The sequence below is a fragment of the Poecilia reticulata genome, linkage group LG7 (genome assembly GCF_000633615.1).
Source record: "Poecilia reticulata strain Guanapo linkage group LG7, Guppy_female_1.0+MT, whole genome shotgun sequence".
Taxonomy (NCBI): Eukaryota; Metazoa; Chordata; class Actinopteri; order Cyprinodontiformes; family Poeciliidae; genus Poecilia; species Poecilia reticulata.
The window spans coordinates 11,539,039-11,549,794 of NC_024337.1; the positions used below are offsets into that span (position 1 = coordinate 11,539,039).

Here is a 10,756-nt window from a genome sequence, read left to right on the forward strand (position 1 = left end):
TATATATATATAAAATTCTACATAATATAGGCAAATATTTTTTATTGGCTCCAGTAATTCTATTATATCGATATTGGCCTGGATTTTTATATTGGTGCATCTCTAATAGGTCTGGATCAACCCAGACCTAAATCGAATAGCGAAGAGTTCGAGGAGTTGATGATCACAGCCGCTCTTCATCCAGTCACTGATTTGAACATGACAGAATGTGCAAAAGTTTGAGCAGTATGAATACCTCAGAACACACTTTATTAGAAAATAATTATTTGCAGAATCAAATTATTGAACAACAATTCAATTTTTGTACTCAATACAAAGCTGAGCAGCTTTGTGATGTTTGCAGTAACTGAACATCAACACCAAACTTTTTCCATTATTGTCATAATTACCATTGTTGTCAAACTTGCATGCATAACCTGCCCCCGTCCTTTGTTGCGATTATGATTTTTTTTTTTATGTGTGATAGTGCGGCGAGGATTCACCCAATCTCACCACTCCCATCATCCCTTTCTTCTCTGTGTCACTTTTTGTTTCCTTTTACAAGGTTTTTTTTACTAAAAAGTCTTTTTTAATCAATCAAGGAGCAGGCAGAAAATAGGCTTTGTCATGGCCGGGCCCCAGGGTCGTGTTGTGCTCGCTCTGCCTGGTGACAGGTCTTCAAAAGGGATAAAAAGGGATATTTTGGGGCCAAAACGGGGGTTTCCATGGCACCGGCACTTGTTGCACATGGATCACCATTCTTTGGTCCTGCGTGAGATTGAGGTTTCAAAGGGCAGGACAACAAAAATTAGGCTCGGAGGGGAGAGCGGGGCTGCAGAGGTGGTTGCCCTCAAGTCCCTGACTCTTTCCTCTCCTGGGGGGAAAGAGAGAATAGGAGCCAGAAGTGACAGAACAAAAAGGGGCCTAGTAGGTGCTGTCAAATACGCATGAGTAAATGACCACTTGCTCTCTCCCCGGCGTGTTAAAAAATCTGCAAACCAGAGTCAGATTGGAGGGCTCGGCGCGCAGACCTTTGCAGTGAGAAGTGTATTCTCATTGCGGCTTCCACTTCATGTAATTAGAGGTTGTTTCGTGTAGTATGAGGTCACGTAAACTTGTACGTTTCTGAGTTTATGTGTGGGAAATGAAACCAGGAAACTTAAACAATAGACTGGCAGTCATTACTGCAAAGAGGGTTATTATTTTAAACTTTGCTGTTCAGCCAACTGTGTGTTTGCTTGTTCCTGTTATTTTGATTTGTAATAATTAAAAGACTAGGCCTCTGATGTAGCAACTTAACTTGTTTGCTATCTTTTACCTTACTTAATGTCAGACTGGTTTGCATTACTAAATTCTTCTGTTTCATCTTTTTTGTCACACTTACTAGGAAATGTGTCAGACCATCAAAAAATGTTTAATACCAGAGAGAAAATCAGAGTGAATATAACGTTAATTGATAAATTACAAGAAAAATGCCATCCAAACCAATCTGATCCCATGTGGAAAAAGTCATTGTCATTATTGTTAAATTGTGACTTAGCTGTGGTTTTAATACATTTTTGTTTTAGGCAGACCTGATCACTGCCATATCTATAAAATAAAGAAATCCAGCAAATAGAGCCTGTCTGACAACATAAAGTAGATCTCAACACAGTGAGGTTCTCACTGAGTCCAAAGTTATTCATGAAGAGATGAGAAGCAAAGTCACTGACATCTATTTATCTGCAAAGGCTTTTGGACTCAGTGAGAACCTCAAATGTTGCAAGACAATGTCCCAAAATAATTAGCAAGTCCATGTCTGTAAGGCTAAAACACAGAAGGAAGAGGTTTTGAAGTGGCCTAGTCAAAGTTTGGGAATAAGTCAGTCTGAGATGCTATGATGTTCAGCCGTTGTGGTTGAAATAGAACAATTCTGTGAAGTGGATTGGGTAAAACTTTGCCAGTGATGTGAAAAATGTATGTCCAGTTTTACCAAAGCCTTGTTGCAGTCAAGTGTAGCACAAACAGATTAGTGATGTTTTAATAGCTTTTGTTTTGTTTTTGTCATTAAATCATTAATCATTATCAAATCATTATTAGAAGCCTGAATTTTATATGTACTCATTATTTTTGTTGAATGTTTCATTTTGTTAGACAATCTAAAACACTTACTGTACATGTGACAAGAAAAGCTAAAAAATAAATCTTTAAGGACCACATAAAAGTTCATAGCAATTTAGGAATCTGTTTTGAGCTGCTTTCAATTATTTAAAAAGAAATGGTGTTCATGATTATGATTATTAATTTTCTGCTGCACCAGGATTTTTTGTTCTAAAGAATTATGCATAAATGGCATTATGAGGTCAAGGTTTTTACATGTCAGGAGGCCTTTAAGTAATTTGCAATAATTTCCATAGCATCATCACTGCCACCTTCAATAACAAACAAGGTTATACACACTCACAGGTCCTTTTCCTCATGCATTTGAGCTACACACGTGTCGGGAGGGCGCGCAGTGCAATAAAAGCAGTCGAGAAGAACATTTCTGGGTCTATCAATAAACATTCAGGAGTTTTTGTATAGTAAAAGTGGCTGCATATTCCCTTGGTGCTGCATCAACAGCTTATTGTAGTGAAATTTCAAAATATATGGATGAGTGGAGGTGCACGTTCATGTTCATCTATTCGAGGTTCTCTGCAATGTGCTGCCAGCCTGTTTAAAAGGTTAACGCAGTTGGGATATGTTTCTTGATGGGATTTTATCATGCCAGGCATGCTCTGTTTCCTGATGAATATATTAAAATTATTACTGTGCAAACAGAGTTTCTAATTACTGACCTGCTTGCTATTGTACTGTGCGTTCTGTGTGCACCCCCCACCCTTCTTCTCCATGCCTTGTTTATTTATCTGCACCAGTGAATACAGAATAGTCTATGCAATGTCATTTCCATCCACATGAAAATGATTTTGAAAATGCCAATCTTGCCTATTATACAGTGTAATTACTTGTCTGCTTTTTGATTTTATCATATCTTCAGCCAGTGGGAAGATACTTGCAGAGGCTAAACATCTTAGCGGTGCGTTTCAGCAGATGATTTGCCTCGGGGACAAAAAAAAAAAAGGATAGAAAAGAGAATCTTCACTTTGTAAATGAGTAAAGTGCTCTCAGACACAAAGCATGAGACAGTGTGTCAGTCAAGGGTCGACCTGCTGTGTGTTTTTAAGCTTCTACCAATAGATGTGTTTTTTTTGTCAGCCAAAAGGTGTGTTGATTGATTTGGTTTGAACAGTCTGAATTTTTTATTTAGCAAGTGTTATACAGAAAATATGGTATGTACTTTAAATTTATAGAAAAAATGTGGCATGATAAGAAAATAAATGGTATGCATGCTCACATTTTGTCATGGATTTTAGTCAACACTAAGTAGTGCATAAATATGAAGTGGAAAGAAAATCAAATATTGTTTTTAAAAATATTTTTTAAATAAAAATTATTAAAAATTACTTTGCATTTATATTCAGACATCTTTACTGTACACCAGTAAATAAAATTTGGTTCAGCCAATCATTTTCAGAAGGATCCCAGTCCTATACAGCGTGCATGTGCATGCAATTTAAGAGACACGCAAACATGTGGAAGAATGCGATTTGGTCAAATGAGTCCAAAATGTAACTTTTTGACCCTCACAATTCAATATGCAGCGATAAAGTAACACTGCACGATCCTAAACATAACATCCATAAGTGAAACGTGGTGATGGCAGCACTGTGGTGTTGGGTTGATTAAGACATGGGTGGAGCTAAATGCAAAGCTTTTGTGTAAGAAATCCTGTTAGAGGCTGCAAAAGGCTTGACGTTCACGTTCCAACAGAACAATGACCCGTAAGCTGAATGTTTTCACAAACAAAATGGGGAAACATTTCAGATTCTACATGTACCAGCTGCTGGAGACATACTTTTAAAGGTGCTGCTATCTTTGCAGTGAAACGTAGTTCAAAGTTAATAAAAAGTAATGGCTTAGGGGGCTGAACTTTTAGATATATTAAGTAACCTTTATAATTTATTTTTTACATATTTGCACTTCCACTTTCAGCTGGAAGTGCTCCTACTTCCAGCTGAAAAATGCTCAGCTCCTGATCAGAAACAACCAATCAGAGCAAGGAGGAGGGTCTTAGCATTGTCAATCATGTTTGCGTATGTGCTGCTCAAGATTGCTGGTTTGCTGCAGCTGTGCTAATGACAGAGAAACAACTTACTGTTTCAGGAAAAGTGCTTTTCTGTCTTCATGCTAACTAGCCTCCATATTCATGGCAGGGTCCACTGTGAGAGAGGAGCTGTAGCACTGCATTGAGGAAGAGAGAGGGTGGCAATGGCATCTGTAACAAATATATAAAAAACTTTTTTATATATAAAAGTTACAGTCTTCAGCTTTAAATGCACACAAGTCATTTTGTACTTCAAACTGTAACACAATCTTTCAATTGTTTTCATCAGTCCATCGTGTAAAATCCATCAACATTTTGTGGCTGTAATGTGACAAAATGTGAGAAAGTTCAAGAAGTTCAAATACCTAAACAAATGTGAATCTCAGCTGTAGCCTCTCCCAGCATATTTTTCAACTTTTGCAGCCAAATTCGTTCCTTTTTCATTTCTCTTTTATTGAAATGGCTGCACGTCTTTTGTGTCAATCAACCGTTTTCCGTCTGCGTGAGTTGCCTACAAATCAGAAGTTAAGTGGGAAGGTGTGTCACACATATTTCCAAAGAATTTGCCATACGTTATAGAAGAAAAGGGCAACCCTGTTGTTTACTTGTCTGCCTGTAATGTTGCACAGGGGGTTGATCATGAGAGTTGATAGGAGCTGCAATTTAAAAAGAGGACAGTGCAGCTCTGAACAAAAACAATTAAAGGAAAATGAAAGACGGCCCCAAGGGTTAAAAATAGAAAATTATCAACATGCATGCTGGATTCCACTATCCCCCGCTCCACATCCCCCCTGTTCACTCCCCTCAAACTTACTGGGCCTGCATTGTTATGTATGATCAGATCTGCCAGTTCTTCCTCTAAGCTCCTTGTCACATTTTGACTTAATGAAGTGCAACTTAGAAGGGAATTGGGTTCATCATGCTAGTCGCACGATGCTCCCTTGTTGTAGCAAACAGGAGTGGCATGGGACCGGAGAGCTACAGCGCGAGTCGTTATCATTCCGGTCAGTCTGTTTAACACAAAATTAAACAAAGAACTAATTAGTGCCTCATGAATTAATAACTGCACTGTTGCCGAGAAGAAGTTGGGTTGCTGAGGGGAGATATAAAATAAGTAGGAAGATCAGGTTAGAATTATTATTACTTTTTTTCTAGGGTGCATGTGCTCTCAAGGTTAGGAAACTTTAGAGAGGATTTAAGACGCGGCGTGTCCTGGTACAACACTGAAACTTTGTCTGGATTTCTGTGGCTGCACTAATAAAAGAAGGACTTAGATGAAGCAATCAACCTTACGTTTTAGTCGTGTCTATCCTTCCTTCCCCATAGGGTTAACTGTACCCTCTCCCCGTAGCCCCCCGTCAGTCAAAGAGGTTCGCAAACCTCCATCATCCTTTTTTCCAGCTGGGATGAGGGGCCTGTTTTCATCAAAAGGACAGGGTTGGACAAAAGCATCATCTTTAGAGTCGCATTATTCTAATAAGCATGCACTGCAGCGTGGAGGAGCTATGCAAATGCAGGAACATTATGTTCATATACAGTGCCTTGCAAAAGTATCCACACGTCTTGAGCCTTTTCGCATTTCGTCCCGTTACAACCGCAATCTTCAATATATTTTGATCTTATGAGACGTACCAACACAATGTGTAGCAACATAGAAGATCTGATTTTTTTTTAATTATTTTATTTTTATTATTAAATTATAACATGCATTTGTATTCAACCCTCTGACTGCCATCTTTTGCTGAAGTTAGTTACAACATGTCCACAGTATTTCTCCATTAGCTTGAAAAGCAATTTTAAACTTGTGCAACTAGTTATAAGTGGGATTTAGACTTTGACTGAGCCGTGCATGTTAGGATGGATAGGCCATGCTTTTTAATACATGTATATGCACCTTCTTCCATATGCTTGAGGTATAATTTTCATCACTGTGACAAACTGCAAATGGGATTTCTTACAGGCACTTCAGCACTGGCTTTATGTGATTCTTATACTTATCACTAACGGTAAATTTGAAGACAGTTAGTTGCAGTAAGTTTCATTTAGGATTATTGGAGTTATAAAGGCATACAAGTGCACATAAAAGTTAAGAACTATGCATCCTTTTCCTTTCAGTGTCCAGCTATGCCCTATTTTTGTGTTGTTTTACATCAAAATATAAGTAAATTGTTTGAAGTTTGTGACAAATCCGGTTCAAATTATACACCTGGAAGTCTTTTAAAACAGAAAACAATTAACCTGAAACTTTTTTTCATTCTGGAGCTGAAGATTAGATGTTAGTGTTAATAGTTAGTTTTTATTAAAATGTTCTGAAATATAAATATCTCTTGCACTTTATTGGATACCCTAAGTATTTGGAACATAAACAAAATAAATCAGGGATAAATCAGAAATTCATGCAGTCTGTACTTTAAATGGACCTGTTGAAGGAATGAACAAAATGTAAACCTTTAAATCATGACAGTTTGTTGATTTCTGCTGTGCCACCGATATTACTCTGTTTTATAGGTAAAGTTTTTAACACAAATAAACGGACAGCCTAAGAATTCCTGAAATGATTCTGGTGTTATCTGGTGTTATATGCTTATAGGGTTTTTGATTACATGGACTGAACCAGAGTGTAGACATGGATATTGGAAGGTTAGACGCCATATGCCTTCAGTCAGAAAGCTTGAACTGGACAATAAATTCACTGAAATGTAGCCGTTACATACAGATCTAGTCCTCTATAAGCAAACCAGTCTCAGTTACAATAGTTGATTCTCTTTGTGTTGGTTTTATCATATAAAATAATAATAAAAGAAAAATTCAAGTTTGTAATCCTTGTCCAGGTTTTTAATGCTCTTCTCCCCCTCGACCCCTTTGCCTTTCTCAGATGAGACGAGCCCCCCACCCCTGCACGGATTGACTCCCCAGGAAGAGAGAAACGAGGTAGGGCAAATCCCTAACATGACTGATTACTGTCCCCACCATCTCCCCTGTTCATATCTCCAACAATATCAGGCATCTTCATTAATCCCCGCGGATCAATGTGTCTGGGGGTTGTAAAAATTGACAAATGACTTATTAGAATCCCACCGTTTTATTTTCCAACTGATTAACTCACAGCAATGTTGTACACTATACAGGCTCACTGATGTATCTGTTTTCCAAAGAGAACCCCCTCCGCTCCCCCTTCTCCTCTTCCTCCTCCTCCTCCTCTTCCTCATCTCCGTCTCTCTCTCTGACTCTCTATCTCTCTGTCTTAGTGTGACGGATCCATACTGAATAAAATGTACAACAGAGTGCGTCAGAAGCCCTGCCAGGCTCCAGCGACTCAAAACTACAGGAACAAAAAGGCAGTTTTGGCACATAAAAAGCCACCAGTTATGTTTTCTGACATAAGCTGCCTTATGGAGGCAGCTGGTAGGGTTTTTTTTTTTTTTTTTTTGCCTGACTTGCAGAAGTCACAATTCCAAAAAACAAACAAATAGACACTTAACAGTGCATTGGAGAACTGGAACTGCTTAAGGCAGAAGTAATAAATAGCATTTTAGCAACGTGCTGTCTCAGTTTTTTCAAGCATGTTTGCCAAATTCTTGTTCTCCAGGTTACACCGTTCTGCTAATTGTGTTGTGTTGTTTTTTATTTTTTTATGCCTGTTTTATGTCTGGATGCTGTTGTAACTCCGTCCCACATTCTCATCTTGACAAAATAATGCAATTTTTCCACTGCGTGGCATTTATTACTGTAAGACATTAGACACAGACATCTAAGTGCAGATGACATCCACCAAATTAACAAGAGTATAAAACCTTTTGTTGCTGATAAAAAATCAGCCTCTGTACAATTTGACTCTCAAGAGAACGCTAATGACTTGTGACTTGAAAAAACTGGGTTGATTTTTCTTTTTTTTTTCCTTCCTCCCTCTCCCTCCGTGAGATGAAACCTTCTGTGCTAATGATGTTAGCCAGTTTGAGCACAATGCTGATGTGGGAGTCTGTCATGAGGATGCACACAACAGCCCTTGCCCCTGGCCTCCTAGTCAAGAGGGATCTAAACATTCAGAAGTGACAGTCTGGGCTGTCTCATGTCAAACCAGGGACCCTCGCTAACACCGGGGGGCTGGCGTGGCTGTGAATCGAGGTGGAATGCTACACCGCACTCTTTTGTTTCTGCTGGTGTCACTCACGAACCAGAAAGAAGACACACTCCTCGCATCAATCAGGGTCCGGTGTACCTCCCTGCAATCACAGATTCCCACATACAGAGTCCTGCACCATTATTGCCATCCGTTGTAAGGATGTGTGCAGAGGCCTAAATTGACTTTTTATTGCAGTTTTATAGTATCATGTTGCACAATTTGTGCAGATCGCGAACACTGAGCCTCGAAGAAATACACTGTGCGTACATATTTTTTTATTCCCTCCCTTTTGTAACAGCATTAAAGAGTGCCTTTGAGCAGGTTGCTTGTAGTAGCATGGAGCAAAGTTAAGTGAGATTCAGTTGAAGTCCAGAGTAATACTGCTTGTCTAACCACAAAACAACAACATAACTGAGCACAGTAAGCTTAATTGGCTTTTGTTGTATGTTAATGAAACTAATCATAAAGGCCAACTGGCTCTAACATGAGGCCTTGACACCCCCTCTGCTCTCTCCCCACTCCTTGTGGCTCCGATAAACTTTTAGAAAAGATGGAGTTCCTCTCCTAGACAGTCTGAGGAAAATTAAACCACCAAAATTGTTTTCATTGGTTAGCGGGGATAATCTCAGGGGACTTTAAGGCTTTTAATTGAACTAGTGAGAAGAAATTTGTATGACTGTTTGCCAACAACATTGGTGTGTCTGCTTTCCACTTCTGCCCCCTCTCAAAGAAAGACGCAGTAACTCAGGTATAGTTATTATATAAAGTAAGGGTGAGCTCAGTAACTATATGTGTGTTCTTCCTTTCTTTCTAAAGGTGTAACTCGATAACAAAATGGTACCGTATTTCTGTTTATTCTGTTTTATTGATAGGTATTACAGTGCACCCCTGATATAAAATTGACAGATTTAAGTGTCTATATCTGAGACTTTTATTTTAAAGTAAAAAAAAGAAGCAGTTCTAAAGTTGTTGTATGTTCATATAACTGGTAAGACTCATCTTCAAGTTACTAAAAAAGTAGGGAATTCCCTTTTAGTAGGTATTTACATTGAACTATTTTGTGTGACAGCAATGTGCTCAATTTGGAAAAAAAGTAAAATAAAAAACAAAAACAGACAAGATAATTTCCAACGTAAAAACACTGTCAATGTCAAATCTTTAGCAGCTAACACTGCTAAGGTTAGCATTGGCTTCAAGCTAAACTTAAAGTTTGTTTTTCAGTTTTTAACCTCTAAATAGTTTTGCCCAAAACACTTACCAGTTAGACGTTGGTTCTGTGAAATCCTCATGAGTTAAGAAGTTAAGGAATCTGGGTTACACCTTAGTCAACACTCAACAGACTTTATTTAGCATTGTTTAAGAGTGTTTCACTCTTTTTCTATTTGTAAAACCTTAGAGGCACTTTTAATTGTAATTCATTTCATTACAAGCAAACAAGCCACAACAACAAAGTAGTTAAAAGTTAGTTAAAAATGGGAAGAGGAGCAAAAAAAAAAAAAAAAAAATCAAATCAAGAAATACAGAATTGTAACTGAGCTTTTTTTCTCCTAAGTCTTGAATAATAAAGTTTAGAATAAATATGACTGACAAGAGGGTAGTGGTTTATAAACATGCAGCGACTGGCTAATAGGTAACATGAAGCGAAAGTTACCTAAAAGGAACTTTAGCTTCATTAAACTAAACTAAAAGGATTGTCAAACTGTTTTTTAAACCACACTGCATTTAATAATCTACTTCAGAATCAATATGAATCAAAAATGTACTTGTACACTGAAGAGACAGTTAAAGATGTTTCTGCCTCTGTGTCATCTTTTACTGCCATTCCCATTTTGAGTACCTTTTTTATGTTTGCAAATAACAAACATGTAGCATTTCCCAGCATTGTTTGATATTAGGCCACATTAGTAATAGAAAAGCATAAAAACCTTCCATACACAGACTGCTCAAACCTGGACACTTTTTACAAATTCTTTGAAATGCAGCATATAATCTGTAAAGTCTTTTTGTGAAATCAGAAGGAGTGCGTTCTTATTTTTCCCAAATATGTATATTGTCAAAATGTTGTCCTTTCTCTTATTTTTGAATACAGTATTGTGTATTGGCTCGTGAGGTGAAGCTATCATCCTATGTCTAATTTGTTTTCCATTCGTAGATCTTAATCACAATGGAAAATAAATGTTGGTAATTCAAAGTCAAACTCTGCCTTTTTAGTATTTTGGTTTTCAGGATTTGTTCAAAGAGGTCCAATGATTCTGTAACACAGCAGTTTATTCAGTCAGGCATAAAAGTAAATACAGCTCGCAGTCTGCCGTAGAAAAGATAATTTGTCTCACTGAGAAAAACACCAACTCATAAACTCAGATTAGTATTATTGTATGAAGTTACAGAAATGTACGATCCAAAACTCTGGCCATCGGGTGTGTATGTGCGTCGCTACTTTGAGGCGCGCAGATCAAAAAATAACAGTATCC

At 37.9% G+C, this 10,756-nt stretch overlaps 1 long non-coding RNA gene across 1 annotated transcript in view; it reads left to right on the forward strand.

The window, feature by feature from the left end:
- Positions 1 to 10,653, forward strand: part of LOC103467225 (uncharacterized) — a 99,901-nt gene extending 89,248 nt beyond the window's left edge. Inside the window, exons 4-5 of the long non-coding RNA XR_534050.1 lie at positions 7,038 to 7,093; positions 7,411 to 10,653. This is a non-coding gene — a long non-coding RNA (uncharacterized LOC103467225). The remainder of the gene's footprint in view (positions 1 to 7,037; positions 7,094 to 7,410) is intronic.
- The last annotated feature ends 103 nt before the right edge of the window (positions 10,654 to 10,756 follow it).